Source organism: Camelus bactrianus, chromosome 11, assembly GCF_048773025.1.
Source record: "Camelus bactrianus isolate YW-2024 breed Bactrian camel chromosome 11, ASM4877302v1, whole genome shotgun sequence".
NCBI lineage: Eukaryota > Metazoa > Chordata > Mammalia > Artiodactyla > Camelidae > Camelus > Camelus bactrianus.
Genome location: NC_133549.1, coordinates 56,084,411 through 56,111,223, shown reverse-complemented (window position 1 = coordinate 56,111,223; position 26,813 = coordinate 56,084,411). Strand labels below are relative to the sequence as shown.

At 31.9% G+C, this 26,813-nt stretch overlaps 1 long non-coding RNA gene across 1 annotated transcript in view; it reads right to left on the bottom strand.

The window, feature by feature from the left end:
• Window positions 1-18,237: 18,237 nt before the first annotated feature.
• LOC141579260 (uncharacterized) overlaps window positions 18,238-26,813 on the bottom strand; it is a 311,369-nt gene continuing 302,793 nt past the window's right edge. The window contains exon 3 of the long non-coding RNA XR_012510420.1: window positions 18,238-18,330. This is a non-coding gene — a long non-coding RNA (uncharacterized LOC141579260). The remainder of the gene's footprint in view (window positions 18,331-26,813) is intronic.

Here is a 26,813-nt window from a genome sequence, read left to right as displayed (position 1 = left end):
TGATAATAGCCATTCTAACAGGTATGAGGTGCTATCCCATTGTAGTTTTGATTTGCATTTCGCTTATGATTAGTGACACTGAGCATCTTTTAATGTGCCTGTTGGTCATCTGCATGTCTTCTTTAGAAAAATCTCTGTTCAGATCCTTTGCCCATTTTTAATTTGACTTTTTTTTTTTTTTTTTTTTTTTGCTATGGAGTTGTGTGAGCTCTTTATATTATTCCCTTATCAGATATATAGTTTGCAAATATTCTTTCCCTTTCACTAAGTTGCCTTTTTCATTCTGTTGATTGTTTCCTTTGCTGTGTAGAAGCTTTTTAGTAGTATTTTTGCTTTTGTTCCCTTTGCTTGAGTGTTATTTCTGAAAGACAATTTCAGTAGTTGAATATGATGGTGTTTCAAAATTTGCTTTACTAATCTGACTTATTAACTGGCTAAATTAACAAACAATAAATTAATCAATAATGAAGTAATTTAAAATTATATAATAATATATATCAACTAGTAAATACTGATTAGCTTTCCTAATTACTAGAAATAAAAGAGAAAGGATATACTAGCTTCTGAAATTTAAATAATTTTATAAACTAAATAGCATATTTTTGTTGGTAGTTATGATCACATACTCTTCTTTTTTTCATTTGCACAAGACTGTATCCAAACCAACCAGGACAGTAAGCACAATGTGTGCTGATGTTCAGCCTCAGTGCTACAAGGAGTGAGGAGACACTAAAACATTAGGATGAAACTTAGTACATACACACAGTATCAACAGGTCTGAACATGGAAATATGTCCACTACCTTTTTTCTCTCCCCACATTAAACATTTCATGGCTTTGAGATGGTTGAAGTAAGGTGAAAAATGAGGATAGAAAAATTATTTTTTCACATTAAAAATAGGTTTTACTACTAATTACATAAAAAATGTTCATTTAAGAAAAATAAGCTTTTAAGGAAGAAAGTAATAATCACATGAATTCACCTGTAGATAACTTAATTCTTAATTTTATGGTCACCCTTCAATGCAATTCTTTATGCATATAATGAACACATATTTATAAATTTACATAATTGAGATCATATCAGACATTAAAAAATAGTTTCACTTTTTAAATATAACTGCTTTATTAATTTTTGCCTTACTTTTCCTCTACTCTATTCCCTTCTCTCATTCTTATTCTGTCTCCAGTACTTTTAACAATCTAGTGGGTATTTTTAAGTAACTTTTGCCACGATCACTATGACATACATGCATATACATACATACACACATAATTTCTTTTTATATTTGGTGTTATTTGTTTTTAAAATGGGGTTATATTATATTTAATTATTTGCTTCTTGCTTTTCTCACTTAAAAATACATCTTGAAAAACATAACTCACACTTAGTATATATTGAAACTGTTATCTAGATATCTCCTCTCTCCATATGTCTTTCTTACATTCAGCCAATTTGACAGTCTTTGTCATATTTTACGTAATTTTCTCACACATATCTTCAGGTTCGTTAAATTGTGTATTTACTTGTACTTTTATGTTTTCAGTCTGTATTGAAAATAAATGTTTATTTTTCATTTATAAAAGTGTTCTCTAGTTCTTTTTCAAACCTTATTTTTTCTTCATGTCCTTTCTTCATGACAACTTAAAAAAAATCCCTCTTTGTTTAAAAATATTTATTTTATAGTTCCATCATGTTGATTCTTGTTGTTAACTTAAGTTCTTGGGTGAGCTGGTTCTTCTGCTTGTTACATCTTTTCTCACTTATAGTGGTTTGTTTCTCGGTGTGTTTACTAATTTCAATTATAAGCTCATTTTAAGCATAAATTATTTATTCACCCCATAGGATTCTCACAGGGATATCACTGAAGTTTCTCCCCACAAAATTTTTCAGTTTGCTTGTTGTAGGTATTCTACGCACATCGCTTTCTCACAACAACTTAAATAAAAAGTCAATCCTAATATTTTAAAAATATTATCTTGGTTTAGGATTTCTCTGTAGCACTTAAGTAGAGTAAACGTGGACTGCGTATCGGTGAGAGATGAAGTTTTAATTTTTCTCAAGATAATTTTTTATCCTACTCAGATCAAGAATAAAAGTAAGTATCCATCTTAGTTTAGCTACTTCTAGAACCCTGAAGTAAGAACTTAAGTTCTAGTAAGTAGTCAGTTTCAGAGATGGCACTGGGAAAATCAGTCGAGGTGTGGCCAAATGAGGAAGGGAGTAGAAGGAAGCCAACAAAGGTTGCACTGTCAACCTGGTGACTATGGTCCTGCTGGGAGATTCTAGGAGGAAGTGTAGAATACTTAGTTATATACATACCAGTAGGTACAGTTATTTACCAACTTCCCATTTATCATTGGTTGAGGGCTCCTCTGGGGACCCTTCTAGCACTTCCAGGACTTAAAGCTAACATTACACATGTCCAAGGGCTGAAGAAAAAAATGTCCTTAGGCAAACTGTGACAGGTGCTAGTTGTAAGCAGTCTCATATGTACAGACCAGTGCCAAGGAGATATGAATTGTTTATCAGTAACAGCTGACAAACCATTCTTGTCCTCTCTCTGGATCAGTAGGTAGACTGATTGTGTTTTCTTTTCACTAGGCTTCTAGTTGCTGGAGGACCTTGGCGCCCATCCTTGTGTGGTGCTTAAAATCCAAGCTCAACCTTTAATCATTAGAAGGGTCAACTAACCTTCCAGGGCTGCTGTAGTATCAACTCACCTGTTACTGCTTTGTCTTTCAGCTGTTTTTTGCATCTGACACCTGAAGATTTCTTTCTCTCTTGAATATTAAGCCATAGATTTAAAAATATTTATATATGGGAAAGCAATTATACTTTATCTAGTACCTCTAGGTGTTTAGTGAGAGTGTTTGGTGCTAGACCACTTCATCATTTCACAGGAAATAGAAGTCTCTTGCCCTTTTGAATAGCTACCTAATATTTTGTGGTAGAAAGTTTATTTAATCATTCATATAGTAGTGGGCATTTACTTTTTTCCCTTTCCCCTTAACACATAGCCCCAAATAATGTGTCTTTGCCTGTAATATTTGTAACAATGTTTTTCTCTTTGGAATGACATTCCTGGAATGGTAATCCTTTGCTAAACATTATTCACATTTTAAAATTTTGATAGGATATTACTTTACTGAAGTAAAAAAGGCTTTAATAATTTGTATTTATCCTATGACATGCTGAAGAAATTATTTATTCATTATATGCATATCTATATATGTGTGTGTTTATGTATATGTATATATATAGATAGATATAAATTTTTCATTTCATCAGGTCTTTGAAAAAAGAGGTAATTTCATCTTTCTTCTGTACAGAAAAGAATTATAAAATTAATAAAACGAAAAGGAAAGCTCAGGAATAGAATGGTAAATCTAAAAACTTTGTGTCTGACAAAACAGGAAAGCTGAGATTAAAAGTACCATCATTTAGATTTGAAGAAGAGGAGATAAATCCTCCTAACTCCATGCATGGGGTCATTCAGGTGTTAGTATGAATCCTTAAGGAGCCATAACCTGGGGTCACAGCCGCCTGGAGACATCAGTATCGTAATTAGAACATGCTCATGAAATCAGATGAAGTAACTGCTTCTTTGGAATTTGATAGATGCTGCCTCTCAAAATGTATAGTATCGAAGTTATCTCGGGGATGCTTGAGTTCACAGATTTCAGGCACTGTTGATGAAGAGGCTTCTCTAAAGCCAGCCTGGTTTATCTCTTAAAATGAGCTTCTATTTCTGATATGTACCAAGTGACAAAGATCTCTCAAGCTGTACGTCACTATGGTTGCTGCATTTGCAATCTTTCTACATAAGCTGAGAACAAGTTATTTCAGAAAAAATGACCAACTCTGATTATTGTCTGATTTTATCACATTAAAATATTGTTCTCCTTGCTATTGTTTGTAAATAATAAGAATTAGATCGTATCTGTTTGAATAAACTAATATAAAATATTATTAATCAAATATTATCAGTTCAGAATTCATTGTACTTCAAGCAGAGACTACATTGAACTTTTGTCTTGATATTGCTTTGGTTGAATATATAACTAATATAAAGGTTGTAGAGAGAATATTTAAGGCTAGCAAAACAAATTAATTATCATTCTCTCCAAAACCTCATTTTATACAAATCATTTGAAGTACTAATGTAAATCTCCTACTTTCATATATTTTAAACAGGTACCAAATGCAAATAAAATAGTAGTCTTTTTTTTCTATTCTATATATAAACTTAAAGTTGAAAAAATTCTAAAAATATTTGATATGTAAAAATGAATTCCCATCAATTCTAATTAATAAAATTTTGAGTATTAGATTGTGACAAGTGAATTTTGGTTTGAATGAGAATGCTTCACTTACATCCAGAGTGCTTGTAAAATCAAAATTTATTGTGAGTGGGGCTAATTATTTTCCAGTACAGTTTAATTTCTCTGATTTCTTACTTTGTGAGGAGGGCAAGAATATCACTGATTTTTAGAAACTGATAGGAGTCACCCTCTGAAGGTTTTTCTTAACTCTTGTTAAGGTCCAGATATAAATTCAAATCTTAATATAGAAATTTTCTGAAACTTCCAAAAATTAACAGCAGCAAATAAGTTCTTTGTCCACTGTATTTTAACGATTATTTTATTATAATTCTCAGAGCATGTTTCAAGTACTGTCCTAGACTAAAGTCTGCATATAAAGTTTTTAGAAGAGACTATTTCTTACATGGTTTAGTATCCTCACTCCACCCAGTGTATCAGCAAGGGGTTTTCACATACTACAAAATCATGTCTATTCTTTACAGTTATGTGGCTAATTATCATGTTATCACAGGGTAATTATCATAGTGGTAATTATCATGGGGTGGGGGGCTGGGCAGCATGACTCATCAAGAACCCCCAGAGCAACTGCATCAATGCCTATATTTTCTCATATTTTTGGAAGTGATCTCTGGCCCTGAAATCATCATTTTGGTAATAGCAACATTAATATTTATTGAGTACTTACTATATAACAAACACTGTGTTAAACACTTTATGTATATTATCTTTTGTAATCTTCAGAGAAATCCTAGTGGGTGGAAACTTATTATTAAAATCCTCCCTCAATTTTACAGTTGAAACAATTGGGGATTAAGGAGCTTAAATAATTTATTTAAGGCCAGATAGCTTTTAAGTGTTGATGTTAGAATTTGAATCCAGGCATTCTGAATTCAGAGTTCAGATTTGTAACCACTGTTTAATGATACAACTTTACCACTTCTTTATCCTCTTTAAAACCCTCTTGCAATTCCATGGTTAAGGGGCTTTAAAAACAAATTTTAAAACAGACTTTAATATACACTAGATAAAATGGCATTCATTAAATAATCTGACTTGTCTTTAAATATAAAAGTAAAAGCTTCATTATATTTTAATCATTTATAATCTATTCCTACTATGCATCTGGTATTGGCATACATAGTATGTCAGATGAAATTAAATGCTCTCAAGAAAAACAAAGAAAGGAAGAAAGATAGGAAAGGTTGGGAGTGGATATGATACAATTTTAAATAGGATGGCTTAGAAGGTACCTCATATTTTATCAAAGATAAAAAAGACAGATGTATTAAAAATTTGTGTTCTTATCCATCTAGTTCATCTAACCATTATTTATTAAATATTTAATATGTACTTATTGCTGTATTAAGCCCATAGAATATCATGATCAACAAACACCAAATATGATTCCTACCCTCATAGAGGTTACCAAAACCAACAAAATAGTTATAATTAAATAAAAAATTAAAGCTCTGACAAGCATGAAGTTCATGAGGACTTGTGACAGAGACCTTGATTAAGCTCTTGGTGATGGGAGACTGAAAGAAGGGGAGAGATCGTGCCATAATTTGGGGAAAGCTTCTCTGAGGAAAAGATGCCTGTGCTGAGAGCTGAAGATGCACAGAACAAAACTAAGTAGAGAGGAGTGTAGGAGTTACGTGTAGTATACCTTAGTCAAAAGAGCATCCTTAGTGAAGAACATAATGTGCAAAGAGCCTGTTGCTGGGGCAGTATGACTTAGCTGATGGAAGCCAGTGTGGCTGGTACATAAAGCCAGAGGCAGACTGGGTTCTATAAGATACAAAGCAGGCAGGGCTACTGATTTATTGCCACTCAATTCTGTTGTACATTTCCATCTTCATTTTCTCATTGCATTCTCATATTTTCCATTTGAGACAGATAGAAATCTCTGGCTTAATAATGACTTTTTCTTCTTAGAATATGCTTTGAAAACATGCTTAACTTTACTTTTGAATAATATGATATATAAATAACATTTATATAAAATATTTTATATATTCATAAAATATTGAATATTATACGTAATGAATACTTGGATTCATTCTATCATTTCAGCTATTTATTTATTTTGTCCTTCTCTATGTTATAATATACACCTCACTCCCTTCCCTCAACATATTAGTACTATAATTGTTCTATATGTTTTTAGCCATGTATATAATCTCAAACAGCTTGCATTTATGTAGTCATTCAATAACATATTCCCTTATGTTTATTACATTACTCTCAAATAAGATAAGAGCATTTCTGATCCTTTGTGTTAAACACTTGAATATGAGATTTGTTTGCATTATTTCAATTAGGTTTCTATGGGACTGTTAGAAACAATGTGGGATTCTTCTCAATTCTAGATTGTTGAGCTCTCCATTACCCATAATATGACTATCTGGATGATGAAATATCTAACTATTTCAGTTATCATTTGCAGTTATCATTAAGCTTAGTAGCTTAAAAGATAAGCATTCAGTAGTTGTTTACAAGGTTTTAGTTTGGGCGGGGCTGGGCAAAGGGAAGGTATCAGTGGAGCATCTCCATCTGGGCTGGAGATGCTTTCAAGATGGTTCTTTCACTTGGCTGGCGAGTTGGTACTGGCTTTTAGATGGAAGCAGAACTGAAGTTGTCACCTGGGGACTTAATTCTACTCTATGTGGATTTCCCCACATGACTACTGAGGTTTTTCATAGCAAGGGATTGGCTTCCATGGGAGAACAGAGAAGCTATTAGATTTCCTTAATGTTGAGGCTTAGAAGATCCAGAGTGTCTCTTTCTCTAAATTCTATTGCTCAAATCGCTCATAAGTTCCACATCTTGAAGGAAATATACATGACAGGAAGGTGTAGTTTGAGTCTATTTTTGGAAACTAGCTATACCACTAACCCAGTCAGAAGAGTAGAAGAAATTTCCTTGAATAAATGACATTTAAATGTAAATGGAAAGAGTAAGTAAGGGATAACCAGTTAAACAGAGTACATTATTGGCTGCTGGGGAGTGGATTTCAATGCAGCATATTCTATGTCTTAGAGGCCTTCTGTATACTGGGAGAACTGAAAGAGTCTAGTATAGCTAGTATATTAAGCTGATACTGGATGCATGAGCCAATGCAAGAACTGATAGGATAGAAGAAATGTGTTCCTTTTTCTGGGAACAATGAGAAGCTATGAAAGATTTTATTAGGAAAAAAAAAAAAAAACTGTGACAGTTCCTTTGAAAAAGGATTGGAGCCAGAGAAGACCTACTGGGAGAGTATCACAGTTGGCTAGAAAAAGGCTGTTGCATGAGAATAGGGGAAAAAAAGTCTGTAACGTACACAATCATTTAGGAATTAGGACTGACAAAATCCAATGATACTTTTGATATGAAAAGATCAGTGAGTGAAGAATCAAGAACAATTTCAGGGTAACTGGTTAAGAAGATGAATGGTGTTATTTACTGGAAAAAAGAAAAGAACAATTAGAATAGCAAATGCTCAAGTAGAAATTAATAATTTCATGTTTGGCCAGGTTCTGTGTAGCTGTCCGCATAAATATGGAACCTTGAAATGAAGTTTCACTTGAAATACAGCTTTGAAAATTGTAGAAATTGTAGAAATTATTGAAGTGACCATGATGAGATTACTGTGGGAGAGAGGCCACGGTGAACAGAAAAGAAGAAATAGGAAAATATTTGAGGACCTACCAAATTTTGGATATAGTTCAGGAAAGGTAGCTGGACAAAGATAGAAGTGGTAGAAGTATTTAAGAAACTTTACAAATTATTTCATTTTAGTTTTACACAAAAAGAAAATATTTTAAAAATGGATATGAAGACATTCATGAGATTGTACAAGTAGTGCCAGGATGGTATTATGGGCATTTAATAAGCACAGAGGATTAGAATTGTAATTGTCCCACTATATTCTTCTTACTTCTAATCATTTCTGGATTATTGTATTCCATACCAAATGGCTGCTTTTTAAGACAGCTATTAAAAATTAGAGCAAGCCCCAAAGAAGATGATAAAAAATAAAGAAAATCTAAATATTATATAATGTAGAAGAAGAAATAGGAACAGTTAGGCTCGAGGATAGAAATATTATAGAAAACAATGGAGACATTTTCAAATTTTAGGAAAGCTGCTTTGTGGAAGAAAAATTATACTTATTCCAAGCAACCACAAGGAATCTAACTAGTACACAAAAATTGTTATCATAGGGATGTGACTTGTGACTTAAGGAATAACATTTTTTACATCTAAAATACTTTTAATATGCTATTAATTTAGATATTATATTAAAATGAGTAATTTGATTTCCAAATAAAACAAACTTTCAAGCAAAGTCTTTTTCTTTTTAATGGACTAAAACATTGGGTTGAGAGAACATTCCAGTTTTCTTGATTAAAGATTAATGCACTATTGAATTTTGAAATATGGTGCAATATGAATGTCCTTATAGGTTGTCTCACAAAGTAACAACCACAAAAATATTGTTGTATTATTTTTACTTATATTGTCAAGTGTCAGGATATGGTGCTATTGTAAAATGGCAGAATCAAATACCCACATAATTTTTGGTTGTACAGAGCTATTTTTAACTAGAGAGGATGTTGCCAAACAAAGCACCATTCACAGAGCATGCCTCTTTCCTTAAAGGTGATTCCCAAATTGTCTATTGATGATTTCCTGCTCATAGCAGAGGTCTATGTTCTGCACTGAGCAGCTGTGGTGGGGGCATCTTAATTAGACGGGGGAGTAGCTCCTTTGGTGGCCGGTCTTGTGGCATGTATTGTGTTAGTCCATTTAGGAAGATCCATCAAGAGTCTATTGTTTCAGTCCTGCCAGTAATTCTATAATCCAATTTAGAATCCTGAAATAATTCCCTTTCTGCTTATGCTAACCAGAATGTATATTGCTCTGTGCCTGATAGATCTTCCATGTTATATTTAAGGGCAACCAGAAGCAAGGTATAAAAATGAGTCAGCTATTCCTTAAAGATACATTGTTAGAACAGACAAATGCTTCCCTTTGACAGTTGTACATTAGTTTATTAAATTTTTGATCAAGAGGAATACATACTTACTGAGATGCAAACTATTCAACTATTCACTAACTATGACTAGAAGAAAGTCCTCACAGTATGAAAATAGCAAAGTTTTTTTTGTTTTACAAAGAGATGTGGTCTTTAATAACAATATTTACTGTATTTATCCTGTTATAAAAATAGTATATACTCATAAAATAATTGGGAAGTCAGGTGTGCTTTAAAAAACAGTTTTGATGCTGCAGCCAAGTCCTATCTTGCCATGTGTTTTCTTTACTTAAAAAAGACTAATTACCCAAAACTAGTAGCTATTGTACTCAAAAAAGTAAGTTACACCAGCTACATTATAAGTGACTTGTCAATTTCAATTCTGCTTATATTTGTCCTCAGTATTTCTACTTTAATTAACTTTCATATCATGACTTTTGAGGATGACTTTGGCCTAACAATATGTATTTTTTCTTTTAGATAGAAGCTCAACAACTAAATTAGTAAAAAGATATTGTAACTTGTGAGTGAATTTATTTCCACTGTGTCACCAGTAATGTTGCCTTGCCAGTATTATGATGAGAAAAATTCTACAGGGAATACTTTTATTATGCTATAAATTTCAATGCTATTTCAGAATGAATAATTTGATTTTCAAACAAAGCTGCAAAGAATGACTTTTTCTTTTGGATGAGATAAGGCATTGGGTAGAGGAAAAACTCTTCAACTTTTTTGATTTAAGGTTAACAAATTATTTGCAGTCTTGAAATATGACATACACTGAATGTCTTTAGAGGTTGTCATGCAAAATTGTATCAGAAAAGTGACAGTGTGCTTCTTGCTGATATTGCCAGTGACTTGATTCCATTTCAGCTGTGTAAGGTTTCTTATCTCATGGGGCAATGATATGCTACAGTTTATACCCCAGATCTCCAAACACTGACTTTCTTCATGCTTCTAAGTGACTGTCAGAAGTTACCCGACTGAAAAATCACAGAAATAGTGTTTGTTCTTCCAAGAGTTGTTTTGGCAATTCTCTGCTATATTGGAAGAAATAACCCAAGGGAGAAAACTCTGTCAAAACATTAATGTCATCTTGGAAATGAACAGAGAGCGTAATCAGTGAGTATCAGCTACATCTGTATAAGAGTGGCCAGTGCCAGGATTAATGTGTGCATCACATGAGTGATCTGGTGGCAATAAGCCCAGAAAAAAGGTAGTGAAAATAAATACAATGGAGAGCTTGGTTATTTGTTCCATAAGCATAGATAAATCAAACACTAAATATTTTTTATCAAATTATTTGGAACATTATCAATTAAAATTACATTATCAATTTAATGACTTTTGATAAAGAACTTGGAAGGGAGGCCACTGCTGGTCTCTTGGCCTTTTTCTTCATGTAATTTCTGTCAGTGGAGATAATACTCAAACAGCAAATGTTAAAACTTAAATGTTATTATTGCCAGCAAAAATAATGATAATGATTATAGTAAAGGAATTTCACTTTACACACATTTTCAAGTTACTTTTGCATTTTTATTCCCCGTATAATCTTCATAGTGACTCTATGACATAGGACAAAGTATCACTATCCCTGCCTTACAGACGATTGAACTGAAGTCCAGTGAAATATTACAAAGTGTTCTGGGCATAAAAATGAGAATAACATTTAGACCAAATCTATGAGATATTGAAGGCTGTATCCCAATCTGCTCCTTCCTGATTTCTAAAAAGGCAAAAACTCTACTACATCAGGAGACAGCTTAAAAAATCAAGGCACTACATACTATAAAGATAGTGTCCAAATGTTTATGATATGAATTTAATTACCAGTTCATATTAATAATCACATGGTATTTGCTAAACTCATTCTATACAACAGGGGTTCTCATGGGCTGTATCAGATTCCTCTGGGTATCTTTTCCAAAACACTCATGTTTCAAGACTATGTTTCTGTATGGTGGAATCTCTAACCTGGTAAACTACTCTCACCATTGCAAGCATGTCTGACAAGCCAGTGACAGGGCAGAATAAACGATAAGGATCAAGGCTATATATTATCCTATTGAATCTTAAATTAAGGATATAAAAGCATATAGAGAAAGTACATAAAATGGGAGGTCTATGAGTAGGAATACTGCACTAAGGTCTCACACTGTCTTTAGGGGAAAAATGGCAAGAGAAAGGCAAAGTTCCAAGGCATGTGGTCACTAGACAACCAGAGGTGTGTCCAAAAGAGGAAATGGTAGAAATCCATTTTTAAGTCCTGTTTGTGTTTCAGACCAGATTCCCACACAATGTAGTCTGTGGTCTGATAGACATGTGAGCTTGACTGTACTACTGGCATCTCAAACAACAGATCATATGCCTGGTCATGTCCCTCTCCTTCCTGCCATGAATGGCTGCGAGAAAAAGTCTAAGCTTCTGCTCAGATTCAAAGTTACCAGTGAAGCAGCTGAATGAATGTTGGTACCAGTGAATGCAACTGCACTTTACATTTGTCATTATCTCAGAATATTATCTTTATGGATCCAAAGAAGGCTACTCTAATATTGACAACACTTTTATATCACTTAGCAAGTATCAAGCATTGATCAAAGTTTATAAGTTTGTTTATTCCTCACACTTAAAAAAATCTATTTAAACATGAGACTTGGAATATTAACACGTGTTACCTATTAATTCAAAAGATTCTATGGTGGAATAAGATTGGAACTACTAATTTAAGTTCAGTATAAATGATATTATCATGTAGCTCTTAGGATCTTTAATTTACAATTGGCATGGTGAATCTCTGATAGGAGAGTGATGTATAGATGTACTGGTGTTTCCCAAAATTGTTTCCTAGGGTATCACATGGGACCACGTTTGACAGTTTATACTTCAAGAAAAGCTACTACAATTGATTAGTGCAGCCGACATTTGTATATATTCTTGACAAAAAGGAGTTTAATTTGTAGACTGCAAATACTCCCTTCTGATAGGAAAAAGTGGTTTCAAATCTAATCAATTACTATAGCAAATAATCAGTAAGAAAAAGCTGTTGAAATCAAGATAAAATTGCTCCTTTCTCAATTGGAAAGTTCCCAAAATTACAAAGTAAGATGATTTTAATTGACAAAGAAACAATTTGAAAGTTGACCTCTAAAAGAAAAAAGAATTTATTTCTTCCTTCAGTCTGAAGCCTTCAGTCACCCACATTTAATTCTCAAACCAATTCTGTTTTGCAACTCACATATATAACTACTATATGCTGCCTGTTAATGGAATAATTCATGTATATGTTTCTAACCCCTCCATAGATTATAGGCTCCTGAAGATCAGGAATCTTGTTCACCTAATGAATTGCCTTCACAATAAGCAGGGCAGTAGATTGATTTGTTTAATGAATGAAAAGTGCTACATATGTAACAAAATTATTTTAATATGCTTTTATTTTCTTTTTGGGACTATAATTGTATCCTCCTTATCTTCCTCTTCTTCCTATATTACTAAAATAATGGAAAAATAAAAACTAAAGAAAGCAAGGGTTTCATATTTTCTTTTCTCCATAAACTCTTCCCCTTTGTTTTTGATTGTTCTAGTTCTTGCCCATTAAATTCACATTTAATTTTATATAATTTTTAATATAATGTGGGTATAATTTTTGTCTTACATTTTCACTGTGTTATAATTTTATATTGTATGTATTTACTTCAATTATCATATATAATTTTTTGCAAAATAGTTCATTTAAAAGATGCACCATAATTTATTTAATACTTATATCAGTATTAGCACTATTATTAGGTATATATGTTACTTTTTTCCCCTATTACAGATATCAGTGACCCTGAATCAATCTATGCTATTATAACCAATTCTAAGGACTCCTGAGGAACAGGGCAACCTGATCAAAAACAGACTGAAATGGTAAAAATAATATGAAAGGATTTTGGCTTAAATTATTGAAAATGTATGTAAAGTTTATGTACAGAAACCTTGGTCCCAAAATTCCAAAATATGACTAAATATATTAAAATTTATTTAGGAAATTGTTTTATTCCAAATTGTAGAAAAAATATTGAACAGGGTTTGTTGAATTGAATCATTTCATTCAGGATCATTCATCATAGGGAAAGGAAACAGTTTAAAAAAGCGAGAAATGAATAGATAAGAAAAATGACTGAGAAAGCACTGTGTATAAAGTCAAGAACTTTTTGGAGTGAGGGAAAATGAAACATAAAATTATGAACATGATGTGAACTCTAGATAGCAGAAAGAAAATAACAGCACTGACATGTTGATTTTGACATTGCACAGCATAGTAGTCTTTCCCAAGTGAAGTGCCCTTGAATTTAAAATCTCAAGTGGGTTTTTATACTATGAGAGATGATAGAGTAATAATGGAATCTGAGAGGCTAAGTGGCTCCTCTGACATCTAAAAGTGGCTAGTCTATAACTTGGATTGCTATTTGTCTTCTGCCTTCTCTCTTACCATCTACTCCCCCTCCTTTGCTCTTCCTTCCACATTTCCTTCCTTATTTCTAGTATCTTACCCTTGAGAGCCACTCAATAGAGTTAGATCCTGTCCTCCAAGATGGAGATACAGCAAACAAGACAAGACAACTGTCTCTGCTCTCATGTCTTATAAGAGGAGACATATAAGACACATAAATAACTAAACACAATGATGACACAGAATAATAAAGAAAAGGAAATAGACTTCTGTGGTAGTGACTGGTTGGGGTGTGTGTGTGTGTGTGTTTGTGTGTGTGTGTGTGTGTGTGTATGTGTGTGTTGGGAAGGGTGTGGGTTCTACTCTTTTAGTTGGAGTAATCTGGGAAAGCTACCCAGAGTAAGTAAAATAAATGTTCTAATACTGAATAATACAAAAGACTCAGCTATGGGGAGATTCTGGGTAAAATTTTTCAGATCAGAAATACCCCAGCAAGTGCAAAAAGCACAGCCAGCATGAGGTTGATGATTCAAAGCAAGAGGAAGAAAAGAAAGCCAGTATGGCTAGAACATGGTGACTACACTTGAAGGGAAGTAAGTTCTATATATTTCTGTTCTCTAGAAACATAAAGCTCTGTAAGATAATCAGAGAGAAACCACCAAACTACACCTTTATTAGCAAGACTGGAAGGAATGATTATAGCCAATTGAACTGATTAATGAAAACATCAGAATACTGTAGTATCTCAAGTAAGCATGATGGAGTCTCCTTTGTGTCTCTAGGTGAGATTCTAGATTCTCAAATTAATTAGACTGAAAATAAATAGATAAAATGCAAAGTGTGGTGCCTAAATAGAGATATCAGTTTTGTTGAAATAAATGGACAGCATGCTTATAAAACTTGATTGTTCTTTAGGAAAGAATTCGTGAATGGCACTATTGAAATTTTCAATAATTTAAGAAGTTAATGAGAGATAAATCAGGCTTAACTTTTTAGAAAATCTATTTATCATCCAATTTGCTAACACAAAGCATACCTCTCAAATTAAATACAGTGTCTGAATACAGAATTAAAAAGAAAAAAGTAATAAATAGGATTATGGTAATATTTTGTATATTCCAAGTTCTTGACAAGGAAAATCCAGAGAGAGCATTTTAATATCTGTATTTCTTAAAAATAAAAACTAAGAAGCAACATAGATTAAAGTGGTTAAATTTTACATGAAAGATGATATAATTCACTGAGAATGACTGATTTCTTCTTTTCTTGAAAAATACTCGAATTTTAACTTTCCATATTAAAAAAAAAATCTGAGCTGGAGCCCAGAGAAATGTGACCAATGATTGATATTCTGAAAAATTGTGCAGTTACGTTTTATATAACTGTTCTCAAAATTGGCTACAATTTGATCAGGAGTATAGATCATGTTTGATTTACCATGCATTTTATGTTCTGCTTTCTACATTTTCACAAGGTATTTTATTCAAGGATAGCTGACCATATTTAATAGCCCTTAACAGCACAGAATATTTCTTGCCCATAGTTTTTTTGCAGAATCTGGGTTCAAGGAAATGCAACAATTTATCACCAATAAGAGAATTTCTACTCATGTTATATAAATTTTGATCATATGACTAGGATAAAATAGACATTCTTTTCCTTGATAGTATATGCTTTTATGAAATTATACTAATGCCCACCTATATTTTTCTAGTACTGTAATGATTTCTATTTCGCATATAAAAATTTGTTTTGATGTAATGTGTAATCCAGGAAAGCAAATTTATTTACCTGTAATGAGTGATTGGTCAGTTGCCCAACACAAGTTAATGGTTAATCTGTGTGTTCAATATGAAACATCTTTATAGAACATTCAATGCCTGACTTATGTCAATAATATTACTTAGCATTTGGTGAGAGCTTAAAATGTTCCAAAATCTTTCTTAAGTATTTCACCATTATCTTATTTTTTTATACACAAATATATAAGAATAGTACTATTAAAATCCACATTTTACAGATAAGGAATCTGAAGTGTACACATGATAAGTAAATCTGCCTAATGTCCCGAAGCTAGAATGTGACAGAGAAGGTAATGTTTGCACAGATAAAAGTGGCAGAAATGGTAACTAAACAATATTTGTGAAATAAAGTTGAAATAAGCACACACAATTCTTAAATATACTTGAACTGTTTTTATCCTATACCTTTTAGCTATTTGCATTAAAGCTTAAAAAATACCAGACACTATTCTAAGAATATGACAAGTTTTAATTCATTTAAACCCCAAACCAACCTTAAAAGACAGATACTATGAAGAAATTGTAGGTGAGTAGTAGAACCAGGTTTTACATCCAGGCAAAATCACACCAGTATGCATGTTCTTATTTGCTGGTTATATCTGAATCTTTTCCTTTGATTTGTCTTAATAACCAAGATATTTTTTATATAAAGATGAAAAAACTAGAATATGCAGAATGAGATGTCTTTTTGAATATAATTGTATAATTAGATAATCCAATAAAATTAAAAAACCAGTTAATACTAAAGAAAATAATTTGGTATAGTATTTCTATTTATCAGCAATTGCCAGTCATGAAATATAATTTTTAAAATTTCAATTCAAAATAACACATGTGTAATTTTTCAACAAAATCAACTTCTTGCTTAACACATTATATCATATACTTTTCTTTTGAAATGTGTAGTGATATCATATAAAAGATCCTTTATTCAAAAGATTCAATGTTTCAATATCTCTAATGAGGAACATGCAAGATATAGTTGAGAGAAGAATCAGGGAGTTCTGATAATGAAGATGGTAATTCAGTTGATTCATAGAAAAGAGTACAAGGTTTCTAGGTAATAAGGTAAAGGAAGAAATCCCAGATAGAAGAAGTACATGTACAAAATATATAAATTTGGGAATACAAAGTTTATTTTTATTCAGTTGCCATTTTTAATTTTTAGTTTTCAGTTATTCCTACTTTTTTTTTATTGCTGTATTTCCTTTCTCATACTTTTCTTAGGATTTATCATGTTTTCATTGTCTTAGTTCAAATGTTTTTTTTTTGTTAAAAAGTTCTCTTTAATAAAATTGACATTTAAGGCTATATCTTTAATTATGGCTTTAGTAGCTTTTGTCATAAGTTTTGACAAAAGGTTTTCCGTTTGTAATTTTGTAATTATTATGTTGTAGGTTTCACAAAAGTTTTGACAAAATGTTTATCTGGGAATATGTTTTCAGACTTTAAAGTGATTTTTTCCCTTAAATCTTTACTATAAATATAAATCTTTACTATAAATTATAATTATGGTATAAATTAATATGTATTATATATAATATAATATAAATTATAATATAAATATAAATTTTTACTATAAATATAAAAATCTTTACTATAAATTTCTAGATTTATTTATTTGTGATTTGCTAATATCACCTGTATGATTTTTGCTTTTGGGAGTTTTTCTATTGTAGCTTGAAGATGAATATATGAGATACATATGCCCAAAAAAAGAAAAATGTTAAATAAACTGTGATACTGTTTCTCTCATTCTTGATATTTTATGAATTTATATGCATTATCTTTTTAAAAATAAAACATATTTCATCTATAATGCACATTTTCTTATATTTTCTGAACTCTGACATTTGACTTTAAAACTCAGAACTATGCAAGCAAACACAAAAACAATGACTTCAGCCTGTAGGGAGTATAACTGAGTTTCAAAGGTAAAATATAATCATTTGAAGTTAAAAATTTTTCATTAATTCTATAATTCTAGGCATGTTTTTTGTACTTACTTAGAGTATATTTTCTTTTTTTATGAATATTGTAAATCATTAATAGTTCTCTAGGATCGTAGCATATATTAAATCATTTTTAGAACATTAAATTTAAGAAGATTTATCTCAGTATTTAAGTTCATCCTAAACTAGGACATGCATAAATCGGGTTAAGGCCTTTGTGGAAAAGTGTTAAAGAACTAACATGATTTTAAGTTTCTAAGCACAAGAATATCTAAAGTAAATATTTTTATGCCATATCTATCTCATAAACAGTTTTTATTTAGTTTTGGAAAAATTAAAGATGTAATTAAAATTTAAGGCATCAATTTAATTGATAATATACACATAATAATATGTTTCATAAAACTGTGAAAATTTGGTGTTGACTCAATATCATACAATAAATAATTGAAGTTTATTCATATAATTATAATCCCTTCATGAAAATTTTTACTTAGTATAGGTAGGAAGGTAATAAAAATCTAATGTCTCTCTTTAGCAATAAATTAATCATTTGTATAGAAAAATCACTTTCAAAAATTTTTTGAGCATATTTTTACCTTATGTACAAATGCCTTGGTTACTCAAACTGAAGACAGAAAATTTAAATGAATACCAGAGGCTTCAGAGCTAATAAACGGAAAAGGTGATTTACCTTAAATAGTTTGTTTGGATGAAGGCAGCGGTGAAGGGTTATCTAATTTCTTGAAAGACCTCCTGATACTTCTGGAATCAGGATCTATGATGCTATAAAACATATGCTAATTAATAATTCTGATGATCAAAAAATCGCAAATGACATTAGGAACAAATATAAAACTACTATAATTGAAAATTAATAGTCGCCTTAAAATTTATCTACATATATAATAATGTTAGTCAACTTCTTTATCTAATCTTCTAGTAATATAAAAAAACAAACAAACACAGATTTCACTTAGTAGTCATTCTGTGTCTGCTTCCTCATCTTCTCCTTTCATGCAATCATGTCCTCAAACAAGAAGCAAGAAAGAAAATGGAAAAAAATCTAGAATCTAACTGACCCATAAATTAAACAATCTCATAAGGTTCTAGAATGTAAGATTTAGGTTAGAAAAACTTAGACAATTAGTGAAACAAAAATTAGCAACTAAGACTCTTCCAAGAAAGCAGAACAGCTGAACAAGGTTATTTCCCATGAGGAGGAGGGACTGGTTCCTCAGAAACCCAGAAGGGTTTGCCTTGAAGGATTTATCACAGTTTAGGGACTGGATAACAGTTTTCCAGGTTCAGTTTGCTTGTACTTTAAGATGGAAGCTGTCTCTGTGGACAGACTCATATTAGCCAGCTTCACAGCAACTGATGGATATAAATCTCTGATATGCATAAGTGAAAATGTCATTGTTCAGTTACACAAAGAAATAAACCCGTCAACTGAATCAGACACTGTTTAATTCAGCCTCTCCAATATATTCTCTTTCTGTAGGGAAAACATATTGGAAGAGGACTTCTTAAAAAGTCTGAGTAGAGAACAAGGAATCAATTAGCTAATTTAAATATCTCTTAGGTAAAATGGTCTAACCAGTGCATCTGATTGCTCATGTTGAATTGGCCATAACTCCATCCACCTTGAACCTTGAACAGTGCTAAATCGGCAGAGTCAACTTTCTCTCTGTCTCCCTCTTTCACTTCTGTCTCTCATGATTGGTAACTCTTCTACTATTGTACTCTTTCTTATGTGAATAACATAAACTAATTTGCTGCATCACAATCAGTGAACTCTCATATCATAGGAATTAAAATGCTGAACTTTACCAAACTAGTCCATTACTTCCTTACTCATAGTACCTTATTTCACTCTCATTTATGATTAATCCTGTGTTTTGTATAAACATTTTATTTGTTTATATTTGAGAACTTCAGAGTAAAATCTAATTCTGGTTTTTCAGGGTACTTCAGCTCAGCCCATATTAGTTATTTATCTATTAAATGTGATTCTTTTGTGTTTATAATGAGCTTCATAAATATTTTCAGAATAACTGAGAACCTGTAGATACACACAAATATTTGTATTACTATGCACCTATTTTGATATAGATAGATGATTTCTCAGGAAGTCAGAAAATGCTCATCCAATTAGTATCTGCAGTAGGCATTTGTGTGTACGTATCAATTGGGTATTTTTTATATTCATTCAATTGAAGTTTTTCAATTAGTATGTGAAAAGTTATTTATAGTTTACCATTTACTGAGAAAATGGTCTTCAGCTCAACAATTACAAGCTGAATTAAATTATCTTTGCTTCCTTTTCCTCACCAAGCTTTAATTAGATTAGCGAAGTATTTGGAATGCAGAGGAATACTGCATAATAAAAGAGGCAAACATTTTTATGTAGCACACTCTCCTGCTTTGGGATTCACTCTGGTGAAGGTTACTTAAACTTAGCTTAGCCAAATGAAGATATTTTCCTTTGGAGAGATGCCTTGTAATTGTCTACTAAAGGTAGTTCACTTTTTTTTTTTTATACTAAAATGCCTGTTTTATTTCATCTCAGTAAAGAAACTGAGATTATTTAAAGTTAGTGAGTTCCCTGTGAATATTCAGGTAGTAACTGTGAAATTTGAAAAGCAAAGATTTTTCACTTCATATTAATCATTATTATTTATTACTACTACTACTACTACTATTACTATTACTACTACTATTATTATTATTATTTTGTCATTTGCCACATTGTCAAATATGGTAATCTTACAGAATATTCAAAAGTTCAGTACCTAGAATCTGAGAAATCTGCATTTACAATGATTCCAATAGTTACTAGCTGTATGGACTTAGGAACACTTCTTAATCTTTGACATTTTTTTCCATCTGTAAAATGGAAGATATAATAGTTTTTACCTTATAATGTTGTAAGACTAGGTGAGAATATTTAAGTCAAAGGCTTACCAGTGTTGACTGATATAAATTGCACAACCTAAAAGTTGAGAGTTACATTTTATTTGGCAGACAGTCTGAGGACTTGAACCCAGGAGGCAGCCTCTCAGATTGCTCTAAAAGACTATACTGCCCTGGCAAGGGAGGGGCCAGGATATATAGGAGTTTTTGCAACAAAAGATCAGGTAGTCAGAATATTAAAATATTACTGTTAATTAAAGAAAGCCAGATATCTCAAGTTAAGGAATTTAGTGGTTTTCCATGTACGAGAAAGTGCAAAGGTCTGGGCTCATTGAAATCATTCCTTTCATATACACCTAGCTATCTAGGGCCAGTATCCTGTCCTTTCACATGCTGAGTTTTCTCAGGGTATACCATCGTGGGTGGCAACAGAGGCTGGGCTGCCTGCTTGTCTGTATCCTGATTTCCTTCCACTCACTGTCAGGGGTGACAGTAGCAGCTGATGACTTGGTGGCCACAGCATCCTTGTTTACTGATATGGCTGGCAATATTTTTCATTTATACCAGATTATTTCATACATAATAACCATAAAATAATGAGAGAGTGTTTGATGTTTGATGTGAAGTCCTTCAAAGAGTGTTAAATTTGGGAACTAGCTTCTCTCTCCCAACTTACAAACTCTTTTAGCCCACCTTCCCTCATTTATGTCAAGCTTTTTACATGAATCTATGGTTTTCAAGCTTGGATACATAACAAAATTCTCTTTTGAGCTTTCTTCTTTACTGTTAACAACAACAAAAAAAGAGAAACTTAAAACTAATAAGCAGAGTAAAAAACATTATTACATGTTAAAATGCATATAATAAAGGTAGGTGGTGAAATATATATTTTCATATACATTACATTTATTTGGTAGCTTTGTAAATGGTGGAGAAATGATGTGTGGATGAAAGGTAGCATTTAAAGCTGTGTACTGAAATTGCTGAGATCATCAAGATGAATGCAGGTTGCAAGCTATTAAAATTTTTGAGGGGGCTCCTGTTTATCAAGGTTATAGAACCCTACCACATATTACTGAAGTTGAAATGAAAAATACTTGAGGAGTTAGAGATAAATAGGAAATAGGAAAAGTCAGAAAGACCCCATCTGGGTGGAATATCTACAGGGAGTACTATAAGGATTTGAGAAAAAGAATAAAAGTAAAGTACAAAGAAGGTTTTAAGGTTATAATAAGCCAATTTATTGAGACTCAATAATGGAGAATTTTTAAGATACCCCAGACCTGCTGTATGTCTGTGGTACCTGTTTTATGACTTGGCAAGGTCACTTAAAGAAATTAGGGTAAACTAGATGCTTGGTACCTGCAAACTGCCTCATCTATTCTATCTGGTGATAATTTCAGGTCCAGGGGATGATGGAGCTCATTTTCATTGTATGGCGGCTTTTGTAAATTTCCCTAATACTTCCTGCTTTTCCCCAAAGGGATCCGGCTTGACTTAATGGGCTTGGAAATGGTATACAGGAATCGAATGTCATATCAGCCTACTTTCAGTATTCATCTCAGTGATAATGACTGTTAACAGTCTAAGGTGTTTTTCCAGGTCTTTGGCTTATTTTTCTTAGGCAGTCAGTACATGAGTATTGAATAAATGGATGAGAGCAATGAGGGTTGTAGGAAGAGGAAGGAAAACTAACATTTTATTGAGGATATACAACATGTCAGGAATTTTATGATTTTTAGAAATGTAATCTTCTCAGTTGCCTCTATCATCTTCATTTTTAATGTTAGAGAAGTTAGGCTCAGTGAAGTTAGTTATTTACCCAGGATCACACAGCTGGTGAATGGTAGAGTCTAAATGCAAAAACGGGACTGCTTAAATTTAAGCTTTCAAATTCTGGCTCAGCTATGCAGCCATTAGGCGAGTTATTTAAAATTTTTCACCTGTTTCTTCATTTGGAAACTGAGAATGATCACAATATGTATCTCATGGGTTTTTCATGAGATTTAAATGGTTAATTTCTTTTAAAGTCTTTAGAATTGTTCAGGGCATATATTATCATTGTTAGTTATGTAATGTTTCCTACTCACTACCATACCCATAAATGCCACCTCCCCTCTATCTCAGTCCAGCTTTGATGCATTTGGTGAGAGGTGGAAACTAATTTGTGTTGAGGCCCTCCTACAGGCTCTGCACTGAGTGTTCTTGGTGCTTTTCCAGTGTTGTTCTGTTTGCATGTTACACACTAGGTACAGAGGGTGGCTATCAAAGGCAAACTCTCATAAATTCCTCCTCCTTTTTCAGTACCTGGAACTACTGAACTCCTTCCAGGTTTTTGTTCTTTGTTTATGTATCAAATTCTCTGGCTTCCAAAACTGTGCATTTGCTGTTCCCTTGTTTCTGACATGCACTTTTCTAGGAAGCCATCCTTGACCCTCTAAGCTTGGATTAGTTTCTTCAATTCTATTGCATTTAGAGCTCATCTTAAGGGCAGGGACTGGATAGCTATTTTCAATTGCATAATCATAAAAAAAATGTTTTTTTTAAATAAAATCAATGTTAAAATAAATATATAAAACAGTAAAATTAAATTTAATTAAAATAATATATAAAGTAAGTGCTTTTAAAGTAAAATAATATTTACAGACTATTTAAACTAAATTCTCTTATAGATTTTTTAAAAATAAGCTTTCCAAACAAGAAGTACATTTATTATAGAGAGTTCCCCATATTTAGCTGCATGCTTGGTAAATGCCACTAGATGCTTCTAATTCTTCAATATGCAAACGAGTATATTTATTTCATTGGCTAAACTCTATTCCTGAAGATTTAAAAATAGAAATATATTTTATAATCTAAAACATTCATTAAATGGAAAAAAAACTTCTTTTTTCAACCTACTTCTCTCAAATATGGTGAAATCTAATTTTAAGCTTTATCAAATAATAATCTGTGAATTCTTCATAAGCAGCATCAATTTCAGTAATAGGGTTAATTTTGTTAAACTTCTGTTTTTGAACATAGAGGCATATCACTGGTTCTGTGACACTTAGCAGTCATTAGATTGAGAAAAGTACCATTTTGGAATTTAGAACTGATGTCCGGGATCAAAATGAACATAGCAGAATGATAATGTTAAATACTTAAAGCTCCTAATGAGCTACATTTTTACAATGGGGCTTGAATTTCTCTGAGAGAGTTATGATAGGGCCATATCACCAATCATATTAAAGTTCATGTCTTTGGAGGATGACTTGTGAGAAATTCTGGCATAGATTTCTAATATCATTTGTTATTTCTAACTTCTATAAAGAGAAAATCCAAAATCCTTTAGAAAGTTTGGATTTATTTAAATCTGTCTTAGAAGTAAGTGATTTATGGGGGCACTGGCTAAGGATGAGTTTGAAAATGATTTCTTTTGAACGCTCTGATGCTAATTATATCATGAGTCACACTCAGATATAACCTAATAGCATCTCAGATTTTGAGTTTCTGAAATGCTGGATTTCTGTTCAAGAAGGTGTCACCAATAATTTAGGTTTTTTTCTTAACTAGTAACCAAAATCTTTGGCATCTAATTCCCAAAATAAACAAAAAATGAATAAAGTTAGAAAAAGCAACTTTATGTCACTCTTTAAATTTTGTGCCTACTTTGTACACAAATTAAATCACATTAATTAAGTTACATGGTTGAGATTACTAAAAGTAAAAAATTTTAATGATTAAAATTCTTGTATTTTTCCTAGTATTAGATTTTCATTTGATGAACCGTAAAAATTGAAATCACTCCTTCAAATAACTGTAGAATTGCAACATAGCAGAACCACTGCCAGTTAAACTATAAAACTCATGAGAGAAAGGAGTAAGGAAGGAGAGTCATCAGTTCTTAAATGTATATTTATGAATCAAGATCTTGGTACGGCCATCTGTTCAAGAAGAACCTTTCTTTTAAGTAATGGCATAAGAAGTATTTACTTTCTGCTTTCTATTTGCACATTTATTTATTTATTATGTAACCCAAAAGATTTCCTCTCATCTGGGATACACGTAAAAATGCTATTGCTTACATACTTGTGTTTTAGTCAGAACTACACCAGTGCAGTCATCCTCAGATTATCTGAATAATTTGATGAAATACAGTAATAATTCATAGTGTTATATTCCCTGAGTAAGCAGATATACTAAATAAGAAGTTACTTACGATAAATCTATATCGAACATCTAGAATTCATAGCAATAGAATCTGAACACTAGGTCACTAATTCATAGTGGGCTCTGTTTTTCTTTTCCTGCAAATATGGTCACTTGGAGGAGAGAGGCATTTTACTCCTTAGTAGCTTCATACTAGGTGTTAGCCTTTGGAAAAGTCGCAGTATTTTAGGGTCTTAAGACTAGAAGTATTTTAGTTTCTCTTGTTTAGTCACTCTTACAATGCTTACATTATCTTGCTTGCATAGTTACTTTAAATAGATTTCTTCAGTATTTCACATGATTGTAAACTCACTGCCACCAATATAATTCATATTATTAGGAATTTCTGCATACTCCATGATCTCTCTTTTTTTTTGTTACGGTAAAATACACTTCACATAAAATTTACCATCTTAACCATTTTAAGTGTACAGTTCAGTGGTATGAAATACATTCATATTGTTCTGCAATGATCACCAACATCCATCCACAGAACTTCTTTCATTTTGTGAAATTGAAACTCTGTACCGAGTAAACAATAACTTCTCATTCACCCTGCACCAAGACCCGACACCACCATTCCAGTTTCTGTCTATGACTTTGACTACTCTAGAAACTTCATATAAGTGGAATAATACAGTATTTATCTTTTTGATTGGTTTATTTCTCTTAGCATGATGCCCTCAAGATTTAATCATGTTGTAGTATGTCAGAATTTCCTTCTTTTCAAGGTTGACTGATACTCCATTTTTTTATATATATATAGGTGTGTGTGTGTGTGTGTGTGTGTATACATATATATGCATATATATACATGTTTCACTTATTCATTCATGCCAATGGGTACTGGGTTGCTTCCATGTTTTAGCTATTGTGAATAGTGCTGCTATGAACATGGGGACACAAGTATCTCTTGATGTGGAGATCATGTTTAATATTCAAGACCATGCTTTCAATTCTTTAAGGTATTCATCCAGGAGTGAGATTGCTGGATCATATGATAATTCTATTTTTAACTTTTGAATAACTGCCATACTGTATTTTATAGCATCTATACCATTTCATATTCCCACCAAGTATACACAGTTGCTTCAATTTCTTCAAATTTTCATCAACACTTGATATTTTTATTTATTTTTACAGTAGCCATCCTAATAAGTGTGAGTGGTTTCTCATTGTGGTTCTGCTTTGCATTTCCTTGATGATTAGTGATGTTGAACATCTTTTCATGTGTTTATTGGCCATTAATATATCAGGCTTTTTGCCCATTTATGAATCACGTTGTTGTTGTTGCTGTTGTTGAGTTTTAGGGGTTCTCTATATATTCTGGATATTAATTCCTTATCATATATATAATTTATAAATATTTTCTCTCATTCAGTTGGCTGCCTTTTCACTCTATTGATGTACCATTTTTACTTTTCATAAATTTCAACTTGTCTGTTTTTTATTTTGTTACCTGTGTCTTTGGTGTCATATCTAAAGCTATGTCTTTGGATAAAGTGAGTCTCTTAGAGACACCTTACAGTGGGATCATGTTTTTGTTTGCTTGTTTGCTATCCATTTTGCCAATATCTTTTTTTTTGATTGGAGAGTTTAATCTATTTACATGTAAAGAAATTACTGGTAAGACTTATGTCTGTTGTTTTTCTCCTTGTTTTCTGTCTTATAGCTTTTTTGTCCCCAATTTCTGTCTCTTTTGTAATTAGTTGATTTATTAGTGAAACATTTTGATTCACTTCTCATTTCTTTGTGTGCCTATTCTAGAATTATTTTCTTTATGGCTGCCATGGAGAGTACATTTAATAGCCTAAAGCCTAAAATGACACACTAATTTGAATTTATACCAGCTTAACCTCAGTAACATACGAAATTATCTGCTCATTTACAGCTATGAATCCACACCTTTCAGTTATTAATGTCAAAAAATTACAGTGTCCAAAAATATAAACTAAAGTTTTAAATGGACTAATCTTTTAAATTATGTAGAAAATAATGTGTAGAGTTACAAACCAAAGTTACAATAATGCTATCTTTCAGATTAATAATTTTTTAGTATTAGCATCTTAAATCATGTAAAAACAAAAAATAGTCACAGACCACTGTGACCATACTAGCTTTTATAACTGCAGATATGTTTATCTTTATTGAGATCTTTTTTT